We start from the raw sequence: 12,040 nt of genomic DNA on the forward strand, positions 1-12,040 counted from the left end.
TACTGCAAGTCAGCGCGATCCAGCCGAGTCGGGTTCAGCTCAAGAGCTAGTGTACTTTCCTAGATTAGTCTCACAACTATTGCCTTAATGTTTGCTTTGGGAAAGGATGTGCATTGCGGGACATACATGCGCTACTTTTGTCATAGGTGTCCAAACTAGCGAGCCCGACGCTCGTGAGCTCGGCTGAATAATTGAGCACGAGCCTGAGTGAGTCCGAGCCTCAATAAAAAAAGTAAGCGCGAGCCCGACTGAGCTTGAGCCCAGTAGAGAGAAATTAATGCGAGACCGAATGAGCGCGGGCCCAGTTGAGAGAAGTGGTCTTGAGCCTCGGTGAACGCAAGCTCAGTTGAGAGAAGTGAGCACAAGTCCGAGTGAATGTGACCCCACTTAGGATTTGTGAGAGCGAGCCAATTCGAGAGAATTGAGTGCGAGCCGTTTCTGGAAGTGATCGGGAGCCCGAATGAGCGCGAGCTAAGCTGAGAGAAGTGATCCCGAGTGCGAACCCAGTTGAGGGAAGCCAGCGTAAGCTTGAGTGAGTGCGAGCTCAGTTGAGAGAAGTGAGCGTGAGTCCGAATGAACGCATGCCCGGTTAAAATTGAGCGCGAGCCCACTCGAAAGAATTGAGTGCGAGCTCGAGCCGTTGATGGAAGTGAGCGCGAGCCCGAGTGAGCGCAAGCACAGTTAAGAATAGTGAGTGCAAGCTCGTGTGAATTCAAGCCCGAGTGTGTACAAGCCCAGTCGGGAGAAGTGAGCGCAATCCCCATTGAGGTAAGTGATCGCGAGCCCAGTTGAAAGGAGTGAGCTCGAGCGCGACCGAGCTTAGTGTAAAATGTTCATCTATGGTCCATGGCAAAATGTCTATGGCCTGTTTTCGCTCATGCAGTATCTGTCCTTGCGTGGTTTTTGTTTATGCGCCGTTTGCCGTGCGGTAATTTGTATGTGCTGTTTTTGTCCTTGCGCGGTTTTTGTCCATGCGCTGTTTCTGGCCTTATATCTGTTTAACTAGGAAGAGTGTCTGTCAATTATGTAACCCGAAACACAGTAAAGACTTTGGGTTGTCAAACTGAAGGGACTACTATTGTAATTGTTCCTGGCTCATCTTTCCTAAAGATGTCTATAAAAAATTTAAACAGTCTGTGGCAGTGGTTTTCAACCTAATTCATACCTTGACTCGTTCCTGTTAGTGCAAGCTCGAGTGACTACGAGCCCAGTCGCGAGAGGTGAGTGCGAGCCCAAGTGAACGCGAGCGTGAGTGATTGTGAGAACAATTGAGAAAGTGGTCGGAAGCGCGAGCCCAATTGAGGTAAGTGATCGTGAGTCCAGTTGAAAGAAGTGAGCTCGAGCGTGAGTGAGCCTAGTGCAAAATTTTCAGCTATGGTTTTTGTCCATAGGCTGTTTTCGCTCACGCGATATTTGCATGCGCTGTCTTTGTTCTTGCGCGGTTTTTGTCCACGCGGTATTTGCATGCGCTGTTTTTGTCCTTTCGCGGTTTTTGTCCACGCGGTATTTGCATGCGCTGTTTATGTCCACGCGGTATTTGCTTGCGTTTTGTCCTTGCGCGGTTTTTGTCATGTGCTGTTTTGACCTAGAACCGATAATTTTAGTGGTTTTCATTACACTGAAATAGGTTTTCTTTCGCAAGGCTGTACGCAAAGTGGAAGAGTCCAATATAAGCGGAAATATTAACATGTGTTTGTGATCATGGCTATCACTCGGGCCAAATTAATAAGTGAATAAACCCTAGAGAGCTACGAGCACAAGAGTGAGTACGACATTTAAACACGTTCAGAAAGGTTAGGTGTGGTGTGTGCATGTCAAACAATATATTCATAGTTATTGTCAGTAGATTTATTGAATTAATAAATCCCTTATTTATTACAGATGTAACATCATATTTATGTGTGTATGTTGGGGGGTAAGGTATTATTGTGTCATTTTGAATTATTGCACCTTCAGACTCTACGTCAAGTTGGCCTAATTTTAACTCCCCCCCCCCTATATAAATTGTCTAATTCGCACACTGCTTAAATGTCTCATTTTCTTCAGCTCGATTTAATCTATCAATTGATATACGTCTCATCTTCGGACAATAGTAAGCAAAAATTAGAGTTTGAGAATCAATCATAATTTTGGGCTATATCTCATTAACCATAACAGAAAGCTAGATAAGGATATCTAACTAACTCTATGGCCTATGGAAACCGAAAGTTCAATGCCGCGTTGACAAAAACTCATCATTGACTTCTATCCTTAGCCAATTAGATCCAGTTTCTACTTTGTATCCCTATTTCTGCGAGATCCATCTTAATATTGTCCTCCCATCTGCACCTAGGACTTCCTAATGGTAGTTTTCTAATTGGTCTTTCAGTTAAGACTTTGAAAGCGTTCCTACTTTCTTCCATCCTGGCCACATGACCTGCCCACCTAAACCTTTTAGATTTAATAACCCTAACAATGTTTGGTAAACGGTATAAATTAAGCAGTTCCTCGTTATGAAGTTTCCGCCATTCCCCATTCCCGATCCTCTTGGGTCCGAATATTCGTCTCAGGATCTTGTTCTCAAATACTTTCAGTCTATGTTCTTCCTTCAGACTAAGCGACCATGTTTCGCAACCATACAGAACAGAAGGCATGATTATCGTTTTATATGTTTTAAGCTTCAAATTCTTGTTACGATAAAACATTCTGAACTGAATAAACAGTCGACATTTAATGTCTTCGTGAATAAAGTTTTGGTATGTTAATATTGATCCTAGATATTTGAAAGTATCCACTTCACCAAAAGTACGAGGGCGGTTCGAAAAGTAATCTCCGATTGGTTAAAAAGGAAACACCAAAGTAAATAAAAAGAATTTATTATATGCATCTGAAAACTACTTCTTTACTCTAATTTTCAACACAGTTACCATAAACATTCAAGCACTCATATTTCTGCACGCGCCTTTGGCGTGGGAATCCCGAGTCCGATTCCCGGCGGGAGCTCATGTGGTTCGGATTCCACGTTAATCAATAGGTCCACGTCTCATACAGCCTCGTTGCTGAACGGGATGTTAAACTCTAAATCAAATCAAATCATATTTCTGCACTAGCTTAGAAATTCCATCAGCATAAAAATCTTTCGCCTGTGCCTTGAGCTAGCCTGTGAGGACATCTTTCTGCTCCCCATCATCATCAAAGCGCTGAGGTCCAAGTCACCACGAACTTTTCCATTGATTTTCTGAACAAGTTCATCAGTGACCACTAATGGCCTTCCATTCTTCTCTTCGTCATGTTTCTTCGACCACTTTTTAAATGAGCGACTCCTTTAACAAACACCTCCTTCACTCATCACACTTGGTCCATACACAGCACGAAGTTCTGTATGAGTAGCTGCTACCGAATATTGTTTAGCCGTAAGAAAACATAACAGCTCGCACCTCACACTTGGCGGGGTTTTCTATTGCAGCACACATTTTGCGACGCTACAAAAGTGGAACTAGTGATCATACAACCTTTACTCTACTACGGCTGAATCAAGAATGATCTACCGCGCACGTCTGTGCAAAGATGGTAGCGCTGCTCCCACTACTTTACGCACAGTGACCAATCGGAGGTTACTTTCCGAATGCGTCTCGTATTATTTGATATTTTAATGCATCCATAATTTGCAGTATTACGATCCCGACGTACTTCCATGTATTAACTCTCCGTGTTAACACTTAACTTTTTTGTGACACGGAGGTCACCTTGGGGTCCATAGGACCCCACCACATTTTTTTTATCTTGTTTAATTTCTGAAATATATGTTTGCAATATGTTTGTTTTTTGTTTTTACTGTTCTGTGATACGTTCTATTTACCATTAAGTAATAAATTTGCACTTATAAGCGATTTGGTTACTTTTATTACAGTTTTCATTAACAGTCAGAAGGAAAATGCGTTTTTTTTTTTTTTTTTTTTTTTGCTTTATCAAAAAAAGCTAAAAATCTCAACACTTGAGGGATCATTTGTAATAAAAAATATGCATATTTATAACGAGATACTTTGTATCGATTCATAATTGTATGATTCATAATTGTTTATCTTTCGGGCAGAAAGTGCTTTTACACAAGCACTATACATATTATAACGTTAATTAAAATAATAGAAGAAGAATGTTTTTAATATAAGAAATATATATTATTGTCTTGTTGGTTGCTATGTCGTTGTTTATATATACTTACTTAACATGTTTGATTGCAAGACAGTTTGTGTGAATATACGTTAAAAGGTAATCAAAGAATAAATTATTTAATATTTATCATGAACTTGTAATTGTCGTTAAAAGGTGATCATCTTAGTGAATATAACATCAGAAGATATTTTAAGGTATAAATGAGTATTGCCACTAGAGATATACTTATATTAACTGGACCAGGGTTAACGGCTACCTTTGGTGAGTCGTTGTAAAATTTTTGGTTTACCTCACCCGGGATTCTTGTAAATTCATATCCCGATGTTTAAAGTAAGGGTGAATTTACCTTAATAAGAAGGTTCATGAATACTAACTCAACCATTCTTAGAAGTGGCAGAGTAATCATAAGAAAAGTCATGATTGGTGAGACAGTAGAGAATGAAACTGTTGACGGTGTTAACAATGAGCAGAATATAGCTCCCATTACACCTGGAATGTCGACACTAGAGGACAGAATTCTAATAGCATTACAGCGACAGGAACAAAATTTAGCTCAAATGTCTGAAGAATTAAAACAAACGGTACAGCAAAAATCTGAAGAATCTAGTAGACAATATGAAGAATTGAGTAGACGATTAGAGCAAATAGATCAATCTGTAACCCAAGCTGTGAGAGACATCACGCTACAATTTGATGAGAAGTTAAAAAGATTATCTGAAGATTGCAAGGATAACTACAATCATGTAATCCAAGAAGTCAATATTGTAAAAAAAGATTTTGAAGTAATAGAATCTTCTGTTCGTCAGCAAAAGATTCAGGTGACAGATAATTCTAACCAAATACGTGCAAATACACAATTGATATCTACCATACAGGAGGAAATTAGGGCGTTACAGATTAAAGACAATACATCCAACAACAACGTTGTTACTGATCGTTTGGAATTCCCTCATTCACAAGAGATGCCCTCGCATTCACCCGAAGCAGATCGACGTGGACCTTGCGTTACTTCTTCTTCAAGTAACCCATCCGATGAGGATATTATTTTGGAAAGAATTCAACTAAGGAATATAGATGGGCGGAAAAGAGATGGTGTAACCACGCATAACACGCGGAAAAGAGATGGTGGAATCACGCATAACACAGTAGGTAGAAATTTCCATTTAACACGAAATGGTGAAAGAAATATAAAGTTAAGTGTAAAAATGAGCGAAATACGAGCTATGAGTAAGTTTAGTGGTAGCAGCTGCAATGAAAATGCTACTTCTTTCCTGGAAAAATTTCAGGATGAATGCAGTATAATGTGTATAGATAAATCTCAATATATGAAACTAATCCCTCATTTATTACTCCCACCGTGTTCTTTATGGTTTAAAGCAGTACGGGAACACGTCAAAACATATGAGGAATTCAAAGCAGCGTTGATCGCAAATTATGAGAACGACTTTTTACTTGCTAACAGAGACGCTATGATTAGGAACCAACCTTTTTATCCTCGCCTACACAAATCTATTGTTGATTTTGTTGTGAACACTTACAATGAATTAAAAGTTGTAAATCCACTACAATCTGAATCCAGAGTGATTGCATCTGTCCGAAATCTACTACCTTTTATATTGCAACAAATTCTGCTTTCTACACAGTGCATAAATTTCAATCATCTGCTAATGCTTGTTCAATATTACGAAAGTCAATACCAGGCACAGAATAATCAAACTGGAGTAGGTAAAATTAGAAATAATTCAGATAACCTTAGGTCAGTACCTGTCCGGAATGTAAATATTCGTAATGTAAACAATACGGAACATAACCTGAATAGAGTAAATTTAAATAATCAGAATAGGCAAAGATATGATGTAAATCCACCTAACCTAACTAATTGTGATAATAATTATGTCAGACCATTTAACCGAAGTAGGTTCCAAAACAGACGAAATGTATGGCGTAATTCTGGAAATACTGTAAACCCTATTGATAGACGTAACTGTAGTTTAAGAGATGGCACTTCGTATCATAATCAAAACAATCACGCAATTCCTGTACAAAATAATAATGCGGAACATAATCAGGATTGTGCAATACAATGTACTTTATTGGAACCATACACGAGTACGAATTTAAACTGATTGCAGCTGATGTGGTAGGGGTTAAACCCATATCAGCTATTGATTCTTATGAATATTTAGGTAAAAATTCGAAGACACAACAAATTTTTGAAGCGTAATTCTCAATTAGAGTCTCTACAAGAAGGAAAATATCGAATCAAGATGAATGACTTAGTTTTTGTTAAACAACACCCACAAAGTAATGCGTTGTTAAAGAAGATTTATAAATTTTGTGACGTTTTCTCAGGTCCTTATTTATGTTTCAAGGAAATAAACCCTAAAGTTTTTGAATTGTTGAACGCTAAAACAGGTACGTCAATTGGACTTCGTAATATAGATGAGTTGAAGGTTTGGAGGCCTACCCAGTATACAAGAGAAAAATGGATGCAGCTGGTAAAAAGGTTAGTTGCACCTGACATTCTTGCTCAAATAAATAAGAATGAAGGAAACTAAGACTTCTGTTTGTGTGAAAATAAATTTAATTCCTTCTTTTCGCTCGCCCGAGCATAGGTTACATTTTATTTTTGATTTTTACTTAATTTAATTTTCTTTAATTCTCATTAACAAATATTAATTTCCAAATGATTTTAAAAACAAAGGTTATTTATATTATATTGATTTGTGTTGGAACTTTATTGTCCAAGATTATATTCAGTATAAGGCTCATTCTATTAAGCTAATTATCCGACGACTGTACCCATGCGTCACCTTATATGATACTCGGATAAGATTCTTTTGTATCCTGACACCTTATTGATATGATACATACTTTAAAATGTCATCTAACGTAATTATTATATAATTCGCTCTGTAAAGATTAACCATTTTTAACATGACCGTTTTTAATAATGCATGAAACTATAGATCATTGTAATTTATGTTTTAGGATGTAATTATCTCTTATGCTTTTGATTTCGCATCCTTCGTTAATTGTATTAGTAAGCGACGACTTTTTAATGATAAAAGATAAATAATAGTGGAATGAAAGTTTTATTATAAATGTATTTATATGAGGTAACTGAACGAAGTTATATATATGAAGGGCGATCAAAATGTAAAGAACACAACTATTATCATGTTATTATTATAAACGGACCAGTGGTTCTTAAATATAAAAGTCAAGCTTCCATGTAACTTTTATATTTAGTCCCTTTATCGAGCGACATTTTATATAACGAGATACTTTGTATCGATTCATAATTGTATGATTCATAATTGTTTATCTTTCGGGCAGAAAGTGCTTTTACACAAGCACTATACATATTATAACGTTAATTAAAATAATAGAAGAAGAATGTTTTTAATATAAGAAATATATATTATTGTCTTGTTGGTTGCTATGTCGTTGTTTATATATACTTACTTAACATGTTTGATTGCAAGACAGTTTGTGTGAATATACGTTAAAAGGTAATCAAAGAATAAATTATTTAATATTTATCATGAACTTGTAATTGTCGTTAAAAGGTGATCATCTTAGTGAATATAACATCAGAAGATATTTTAAGGTATAAATGAGTATTGCCACTAGAGATATACTTATATTAACTGGACCAGGGTTAACGGCTACCTTTGGTGAGTCGTTGTATATTATATACCAACATAACAAACACGTGTTATACAAAATATGAAAGAAAAAACTCCCATACACTATCTTGCGAAGAACGGTAAAATTAACCTTTTCAGGACTGACAGGGACTTCGAAATAATCATAGACCTTTACGTTGGCGGCCCTAGTACCCCTTCTAATTGTCACAGGGATATGAACTATACCTCGTTGTAAAGCTTATGTAACACACAGACTTCAATCAGCTAACATTTGTGCTACTCGTGACAAACCCTTAGAAGGAGAAGAAGAAGATTTTTACAAACGAGAATTTATTTGTTTTTGGAAATTTGTGAAAGGCTGGCAACACTGTTACTTGTCGTACGGAGGGAAAAAAAATCACATGTACACCAGACATTGGGTACAATCACGTAAAAAAATGAAGGGCGAAAATTCAGTACCAAGTGAGAAAAAATTCCGAACGTGTTTCCTAAGAGAATCATCCTGTATATATTTTATGAAATATTTTGGTCTACCCTGACGTTGGCTGCCCTAGGTACGCCCCTAATTGTCACAGAGATATAAACCATACCTGATTGGAAAGCCCATGGAACACAAATTTCAACGAGGTAACTCTTGTGCTCCGTGCGTGCGACAAATAACAGTGTTGCCAGAGCCCCACTAACTTCAAAAAAAAGTATTTTTCATAACCTTTTACTTTCTTCTTGTACGGATTGGGCACGGGAGGCACAAAAGTTACCTCGTTAGAAGCTGTGTCCGATAAGCTTTTCAACGAGGTATCGTTCATATCTCTGTGCCAATTAGGGACGTCGCTAGGGCTGCCAACATCAGGGTAGACGAATATATATATATATACACAGGATGATTCTCATATTTACGTTGTTCCGAATTTTTTTCTCCCTTGCTATTGTATTTTCGTCTTTGATTTTTTATATGAGTGTTTTTTCCGAATGTCTGGCTTACATGTCATATTATTTTTCTGGCGTACGGCAAATAACTGTGTTGGCAGCGTCCCACAATTTTCAGATGTAAAAAAATAAACACTGAAAAAGTGTAAATTGAATATCCCTCTGATTCATCTATTTCAAGCCCAATGGTCATACACAGAGTATCACTAGTTAGTATGTTCATTTATCTTTGTTGATACCACTTTTTATGCTTGTAGCTCCTTTGGCAAGAGAGTTTCTCCCCTAAATGCTGACGGAAAGGGGAACTAAAACATCCCATTTTTCCCCCTACCTTTCCGTTGCGAGACCCTTGATGTGGATTAAATGCACACCATTGGAACGTTTTATCCCTCCTGAAGAGAGAGACACCTAAGTCATCTCTCTATGTTAATTAGGAGCCGAACTACGGAGGTTTAAACTACTGGCTCAGCGCTTGAGCCGTTGATCCTGAAAAGGTTAACTTTTTGGTAATTGTACTTTAAGAAAATACAAAAATCTTCTATACCACTGTCACCCTCATTATTGGCAAGCAAGAGTTCAAGTATTTCATCTTCGTTTAACTTACTCTGAGCCATATTTCATGAATAAAAATGTGAGAAATAAAGGAAAACAGGTGGAATTACAAAGCAAACAAAAGAAACAAACGCTTACGTGCCGATCACACTGGGGTCTGTTGGACCCCAAACACACTTCACAACCATCTTGGACAGCACACAGCTCGCAATTGACGCAGTTTATCAGCCATAACAACAGCCAGTGTTACCAATTGAATTTACATGGATGGAAAAGTTTTCAAAAAAACAACAGAAAAACATCAGATCAGAAATGAATTTATCAGACCCCAGAGTGACTACGGAGGGTTAAGAATATCAGTTTCATTTTAATGAATGACACAGTTAATGTACAGTAACAACTTTTAGGTTGACAAAGACAACAATGATTTTCTCAAACTACGCACCCATATCATGTTGTTCAGCTAAATAAGATTTATCAATTGGTATTTCTCTCATCTTTAGAATATTTTTCCCGTTGAACTCTATCAATATTGTAAAGTTTTACGAAATACGTATTTGTACGTTTCAATGTCACAGATATTGCACAGTTTAATTCGAAGTACTACAGTTTAATTTTCATGACTCGGGCTATGAACTGTATACTCACTTTCATAATATTTTTCATTTCTTTCAGAAAATCATCACCTAAAGGACAGTTCAAAGAATGATATTTTCTTTATCCAATTCTGAAGATGCTTTAACTTGCTTACCACCACTATAAATGGAGGTTGCCCACATCAGAAATTAACTATGCATAGTAAAGATAGTATAAGCTTATAGTAAAGTATCACTTAGGAATAAAATTAATGTGTTCTGAGCGTTTGAAAACAAAGTAATCAAAAATACAATATAAATCGACTGCCATTAGAATAGTCAAATATTGTTGAGCAGGTGTGATCAGAGCATGTTAAATAATTTCAGCGTACGTACTTTTGGCTAACTAAATTAGTTTGATTCTTCCTCTAGAGATTCAAGAAATGTGTGCATATTTTATCAGACTTCAAATCTGAATGGCTCTTGAGTTTTTTTAATCCTATTTTTAAAATATTAACAAGTTCTCTATCTTTTATAAACATATGTGTTAAATATTTCTTCTCTAAATAAAAACTTCAGTTTAGAATATCAAAAGTTGTTGAAAAATTTATTTTTTAAAAAAACTCGAACATGTACATAGAAAGATAACACACTGAAAAACTTCAAATATAAATATGAATAATTTATATTTAAAACGCAAACAATTCAGAACAAGGCACTTTAAAAAGTAAGTGACTTCTTATAACAGCAACTCTAGGCTTTAACGTGTTCTCTTTCTCTTATGTAGTAATATATTTCCTGTAATTAACATATTTTTATTAACAAAATGTGATAATGTATGTTGTATATACAATATCTTTTCTACTTTAAAACTTCTTTGTAACTTTAACGTACTTCAGAGTAGTTTCTACAGAACAGTTTAAGAGGAAACACATCAGAATGATTATATGCAATACTTATAGCGTGTAACAGCTAAGAACTGTTATATACCACCACACAGTTTAATAATAAAATTTATTACATTTGTAAACGTGTTTTCAATTTTACATATGCACTTGGATTGTACAAATCTATGATTCTTTTTTGCGGTAGACAAAAAAGCACTAAAGGAAAGTTTGAAATTAATATACCTCCTGAGGTAAGCTAACGCCTAAAGTATTCAGTCTGGTAAAGTAAGATCTACACTGCTTTGGATTCAAATAATGATAGCCGATCAATGATGAACAACCAAAATTTTAAGATATCCATGTTACTTACATATTTTCAAACTGAATTAAATTCTTTTCTTCAAAACCGTAGGGTAGCAAGAGAAACAAGATATCATGTAAACAGGTAAGAATAACTGTTTGCCATATCACGATGAGATCGGAGACAATTATTTATATGCCAAAAGAAATAAACACGCGGTTTATCGTTCTACTAGACGAAGATATATGGATGCAACAAGATAATCCAAGTGCACATCACTACGATCAATTATGCCAACTTTAGTGCGATTTCTTTGTTGATCGAATAATTTCTAGCGATCTATGTTTCCTTATGTTAACTGATATGTATCCTTCTTAAATTTTATTTGTGGCGACTTTAAAAGAAAAAAGATCGATACAAAACACATGTAAATTTAATAAACTTGAAATAAAACTGTGCATTATATTTCGACTACTAGTGCAGCATTATGAAGCACATTGACTCACGTCGAAAGTCCAACATGATGAATGTCTTTCTGTAAGTTTGAAACGTATTACATGTATAATTCATGCTCTTTCACTATTACTATTATAATTTTAGTGAAGTATGGTGTATTGTAAGCTATAAACAAATAAAAATTATATATGCAGTGAAATCTGGTGTACGTGACTTCATTTGGATATTTAAAAAAAAATTAAATAAAAACTTTTTACACGATTATTTAGAATGTAAACAGTAAACATATTCAGCTTTCAAGTCTAGAGAACTGCTTCTACTTCTTTTCGTTCCTCCCTTCATTCCGGCAAAGATCCGTTCGAGGTTTGAAAGCTACGAGTTTCCATTTCGTGCTTTCAAGTATTCGTATTCTAAGCAACCACATGAGAACTTTTTATTGTGTACGAATTCTTTTTAGCGTTCTGACGTTTGTGGCGAATATACTGAAAATAAGAGAAACTCATGATTTAAAAAAAACTAAGATTTTAAAAAAAATTC

This window comes from Thermobia domestica, chromosome 7, assembly GCF_964235325.1.
Source record: "Thermobia domestica chromosome 7, izTheDome1.hap1.1, whole genome shotgun sequence".
Classification (NCBI taxonomy): domain Eukaryota; kingdom Metazoa; phylum Arthropoda; class Insecta; order Zygentoma; family Lepismatidae; genus Thermobia; species Thermobia domestica.